Here is a 6,256-nt window from a genome sequence, read left to right as displayed (position 1 = left end):
ATTCAGATTGCTATTTATTGTGGACTTTGAGTGAGTATTCCTCACAGGTAGAGTTTTGCAAACTTCGTCATTTGTAGTGTCTTTGTCTAGCTTGCATGAGCTGGTAACGCTGGTGCCACAGACAGAATGTTCTGCTAGTTTCCCTGATCATCACTCCTTGGAAATATTTGAGGAGATTTGCAGTCCTTTCTTCTTTAGTGTCTTTCTGTGTATAAACCGAATTCATCCAGCATACAATGTTTGTTTATTGGGAGTTTTTTTCTTTTATTCATCCTTCATTCTGTTTTGTGCTTATAAATCAGTTATTTATTAATTTTTTTGAATGATGGAGTCTAAATTGGTTACACATTTTTTTTTTGAAATTCATCTTTTGGTATGAATTTGTGGGCACTGATTACCCATTGTTTTCTTTATAAGTACTTTTATTCCTACAGTCTTTTATACTGTATCTACTTTTACTTCTTCACCTCTCAGTTTAGTCGTTCTCTTCTCTATTATTCTTCATTTAGTTCATGGGTTGTCAATGATGTTGATCTTTTCTGACAAATGACTCTTCCTATGGTTGATATATTCCTATTTTTTTTGTACTCTGTTTGGTTCATTCGAGTTTTCTGTTTTCCATCATTCTGCTAATTTTACACTCATGAAACCCTTTTCCTGATGGTTAGAGATAAAGGAAATTGATTTTTGAGACAGCAAATATGTGTGACCATACCGCAGAATTATATATTAGGATATATGGTCAGTATGTTTTGTGCCATGTTACATTTCCATGGAGAAATAAAGTCCTGATGAGTCCTTCTCAGCATCTTTCTGACATTGTCTGATTGACTTGATGCTTCTATATTAGCATTCAAGGGTATATTCTTCTGAATGTAGTAAGTGCAATGGTTTTATTTTATTTGAAATCTTTCAGCTATATCTTCATCTGACATGCAGAGTTTTCCCCTAAAGTGCAGCATAGAAGGTTCTTTCTAGAACTGACCAATGCACAGACACAAACATAGTGCTGTTGAGATTTTACACTTACGCACAGATGGGGGCAATGATGAGGACAGTGAAGGGCATCAAAGAAATCCTGGATGATACATCCGAACCAAGGCAATTGCTCTTAATGAGAATCTCACTGCTATATATGGTGAAGGATATAAACTGTTGTGGAAAACCTCCCTTTTAAAGTCAACTGTTGCACAGAGCAGTGGGTCTCTGTCAGCCCAATCTCCAATCATATAGTCAAACATAGCTATTTGTGGACAGACCATTTGGAACATCTGAACAGTAACCTAGTCCATGATGAGAATAATGATTTGAGCCATTTGGAAGATAGGATTGGCCTGACCTTTCAGCCAGATGTTTCTGATCATCAGAGATTTAGAAATGAAGAACAAAGTGTTCAGTGGGATCCATTCAAGAGGGGCTTCATTGAGGAGTCGACCCTCCAGGATACCAGAGGCTTCTCACTGGAGACAGACTTGCTCAGTGCACTGAATCTGAGAAAACATCGAACCAGAGCTCCAGTGTTCACAGATGTGTCAGGGCTAGGTTTGCATAGAACCATTATGAATGTGATAAATGTGGAGAAGGCTTTCATCCAAGCTCTAACCTCAGTTTACATAATGGTCACTGTTCGAGACATTCCTCATAACTATAATGAATGTGGGAAAGCTCATAACCAGCCCTCCAGTCTTGGTGATCATCAGAGAATTCACGAGGGAAAAAACCCATTCAGATGTAATAAACCAGGGACTATGATTAGTCAGTCATCAAGCCTAATATCAATAAGATAATCCTTAGAATAAACGACACTTACCTTTTTAAGGAATGTGGTAAATTGTTTGACTGCCACTCAACACTATCTCAACATTAGCAAACGCATACTGGAGAAAAAATGAAATATGAAGAAGGTGGTTAAACCTTTAAGGACTATTCATCAATAAATGGACATAAGCAAATCTGTACTGGAGGGAAACTTTACCAATGTGAAGAATTTGGAAAGTCACTTAACCACAGCTCAAAACTTATGCAACATTGTAGAATTCATACTGGAGAGAAACCTTACCAATGTGAAGAATGTGGGAAGGCCTTTAAACAGAGCTCAGGGCTGACCCCAACATCAGATAATTCATACTGGAGAGAAACCTTACAAATGTCAAGAATGTGGCAAGGCCTTTAGGTGGCCCTCAAACCTTACTCGACATCTAATTCATCCTGGAGAAAAACCTTACAAATGTCCAGAATGTAGCAAGACCTTTAACTGGTCTTCAGACCTTACTCAACATCACCAAACGCATAGTGGAGAGAAACCTGACCAAAGTCAAGAATGCGGTATGGCCTTTAGCTGGGCTTCAGCCCTTACTCATCATCATAGAATTCACAGTGGAGGGAAACCTTACCAATGTCAAGAATGTGGCGAGTCCTTTAAACAGAGCTCAGTGCTTACCCAACATCACATAATTTATACTGTAGAAAAACCTTACAAATGTCAAGAATATACCAAGGCCTTTAAGTCACCCTCAGAACTTATTAAACATCAAATAATTCATATTGGAGAGAAATCTTACCAATGTAAAGACTGTGGGAAGGCCTTTACATGGCTCTCATCACTTACTAAACATCACCGAATTCACACTTTAAACCTTTAAACCTTTAAACAGAGCTCAGGGCTGACCCAACATCAGATAATTCATACTGGAGAGAAACCTTACAAATGTCAAGAATGTGCCAAGGCCTTTGTCCAGCAGGCACACCTTACTAAACATAGAATTCATACTGGAAAGAAACCTGACAAATGAATTTAATGTGGCAGAGCTTTTAACATGCAAACAACCCTCACTGGATGTGAGAAAATTCATACTGGAGAGAAACCTGCAAATGTAATGTATATGAGAAAACGTCCAAGGATTGCTCCTCCCTTACTTCATATCCGATTTTATATAGGAGAATAACTGTAAACAGAGAGAGCATGTGTGTGATTTCTCAAAGAAGCTCCCAACTTACTTAACATTCTAGTTACCATATAGGAGCAAAACTGTAAAATGTAAAGAAAATGGACAAGCCTTTTTTGGAATTCAATCCTTACTCAGTCTCACAAAGTGCAAATGAGTTTCAAACCCTTGTAACATAATGTGGGTAGATGTTCATTTTAATAGACACTGGATATTATTCACCAGAGAGTGCATTCAGGAATGTAACTTGAATGGCATAAATATTTAGAAGACTATTTAATTGCATATTAAATTCCAATAAATGTAACATAAATCAAGTAAATGAATACTTTCTTCACTCTATTCAGACATTACTCTGTATGAAAATAGTGATTATAAGGAAAATTCAAACATTTAGAACGTGTATATGGTATTCTGCTTCAACAGATTTAGTGAATGGACTTTTACATATGTATAAGGGATTTCAATATTTTTATGTTTTACATTGACCCTATGTAACTTTTGTGACTAACAATATTCATGTATTTTACTCTGAAATCTCTCCTGAGAATCCCTTTACTCCTGCTGAATATGGAAGAGCATGTGGCAGATTGTTGCTCCATCAAAGATACCAGATGCCCTGCTACATTAAGTGGATGCATGCGTGCTTAATTTTCTATGGAAGATGTAGGACCATATAATATACAACGTACGAGGAAAATCTCTATGGAGATGCCTATGGTTAAAACATTGATGTAAGCTACCATGAAGTAGGTAGATGTAAGCTACATGATGTAAGCTACCATGAAGTAGAACACCTACTACTCCATGTTTTAAACTAAAGAACTTCCTCAATATTAGAAATAGAAGGTTTTACTAATTGTTCTTTAAGAAAAGGAGGTGGCAGGCAGTACACTACCGAGGCATCTTTGTAAGCACCATTGATTCGTAGTATGACTTGATGTGGTTAAATGAGGAAATCCTGACAGATAAGAAGCAGGGTAGCTAAGCCTTCCCTACAATGCCATACCACTGAGCATGTACATTTCTTAGGAATGTACCTCAGTCCTGAAATTTTGGAAATCAGGAATCCCACATCCTTCTGACAATATGCGAATGCTTCTGCACATGTGTATTCTGTATTTTGAATGGTGACGATAGACTGGATTTGAAATGCATAACTTAGTGTATGTGTGAACTTCATATATTTTCATTAATAAAACCTAGTGTGTTTTAACATATGGATATGGGTGTGTCGTGAATGATGTGTTATCCTACTTCCACTATTAATCTCTCTCATTGAAGGTTGCAGGTTAATGATAAATCAATCACCTGTTTGGTACTGGAGTAAAACAATATACCTAGTAATCCATTTTTCCAGTAGTCTGAAGGTTTCAGAGGTATGTGACTGTTTTACCCCTCGTCTATGCTATGATTCTCTCCTCTTTGTGAATATGATGATACTACCATGGGTGTATTACCAAGGTATGTAACATAGAGATATTGTTGGTGTTTTAGCTCACATACTCCACGATGCTGCTACTTGGCATTGATTTTGTGTAGCTAGTAGTTTTGTCGGGGCTTTACACTGACAGGAGCCCTTCTCAGTAGTGCATTCATACTGCAGGGTCACAAGTTAGTGGAAGATCTAATAGGTCATTTGTACCCTGTCCTTATGACCCACCATCTCTCCTTTCTTTCTTTTTTTTTTTTTTTACAGATTTTATTTATTTATTTGACAGAGAGAAATCAAAAGTAGGCAGAGAGGCAGACAGAGAGAGAGAGAGAGAGGAGGAAGCAGGCTCCCTGCTGAGCAGAGAGCCCAATGCGGGACTTGATCCCAGGACTCTGAGATCATGACCTGAGTGGAAGGCAGCGGGTTAACCCACTGAGCCACCCTGGCACCCCCATCTCTCCTATCTTATAATGCTTTCCCTCCCATGTCCCTCAGAGAACCTTCCCCCTATCCCAGGTCTTCCCTAAGTCTGTTTTAGTCAGAATGGCATATTCTGCACTTAGGCTTGCGACTCTATAGTTCTGCACCATGACCCCAAATGAAATCATGTGCCCCATGTTCTACACTGAGTGTTGTTTTGATGTGTCTATGAAGTACACATGCGCCTATGACCATGTTATGTGTGTCATAGATACCCCTTAAGAAAGAGAAATCTATCCTGATAGAAGTGATGTTGTAGCTCAGGGAAGAGATAGAATGTATTTAAGATGACGAATTAGCATGTAGAGGAGGAGAAGTGTCCCAAGTTACCCAAGTGACTCCTTAGATGTAGAACAATAATTTCTACTTGTTTTAGGTCCTACTTATCCCTTGATCTCTGGCTGTATTTCCCCTTATTTTTCTTTCCATCTACATAGGCACCACAGCCATTCTTTTTTGCCTGTGCTACAGAGACAGTGTCCTCAGATAATGCTTCATTGAGATTACATAGATGGAAAGCCAGTGGGTATTAATTCAGACATTTAGCACGACCATGTGGGATGTGAATCTCAGCAAAATTTGAGGAAGGCACCACCCTTATAAAGAATGACAAGACCTATTAATAGGATATGTGAGGAACTCTTTACAGTGTGGGGAGGGAATAGGAGGTGGCTCCCTTTAGTCACTGTAAAGGCACAGGCAGCTCTTGCTGGTGTTATCTGATCAATACATGTAATGGGGAAACAAAAGCCATTTTTGCCAAATGTAGGTTTCTCTGGCTACGGAAGTCCTGTTTTATCTTGATGATTTGATTGACCTCCTGTGTCTTCCTGAGGACTAATGCTGTTGGATATCGGTGATTACTGTATTTCCCCTGGCTAGATCTGTGACAAGATATGGAGAAGGCATTGGAGGATTCAATCATGTGGGCAGCTTTAAGATGTCACATGGTAGAATAGATGTTTGAGATGAAGAAGCCTTCTGGGCAGTGGAATAGACAAGATCGGCAAGGCTTATGCTATGGTTGCTTCCAAGGCCTGTTTCCCAGGTACATAACCCCAGTGTAGGTAATAAGATCCACTGTGGTTGGGTAATCCTTGAGGGAAGCTCCTTCCTACTGTGCGGGACCTTCTACCCTTTCCTTGACGCCATAGTGAGTGTCATTCTACGGCACCTGGGTGGCTCAGTTATTAAGTGTCTGCCTTGGGCTCAGGTCATGAGCCCTGTATCTGGCTTCCTGTTTAGAGGGAAGCCTACTTCTCCCTATTCTCCTGCTGCTGCTTGTGTTCCCTTTCTCACTGCGTCTGTCTCTGTCAAATAAATAAAATCTTAAAAGTATAATATTTTTATTAGGGGGTAGGAAAAGAATAAATGAAACAAGATGGGATCAGGAGGG

At 39.1% G+C, this 6,256-nt stretch overlaps 1 pseudogene; it reads left to right on the top strand.

Annotated features, from left to right (window-relative positions):
- Positions 1–2,020: 2,020 nt before the first annotated feature.
- On the top strand, positions 2,021–2,945 carry LOC122913334 (annotated as a pseudogene).
- Positions 2,946–6,256: the final 3,311 nt, after the last annotated feature.

The sequence above is a fragment of the Neovison vison genome, chromosome 7 (genome assembly GCF_020171115.1).
Source record: "Neovison vison isolate M4711 chromosome 7, ASM_NN_V1, whole genome shotgun sequence".
NCBI classification, from domain to species: domain Eukaryota; kingdom Metazoa; phylum Chordata; class Mammalia; order Carnivora; family Mustelidae; genus Neogale; species Neogale vison.
Note: the sequence above shows the minus strand (reverse complement) of the source record. Positions and strands in the feature narration are given on the sequence as shown.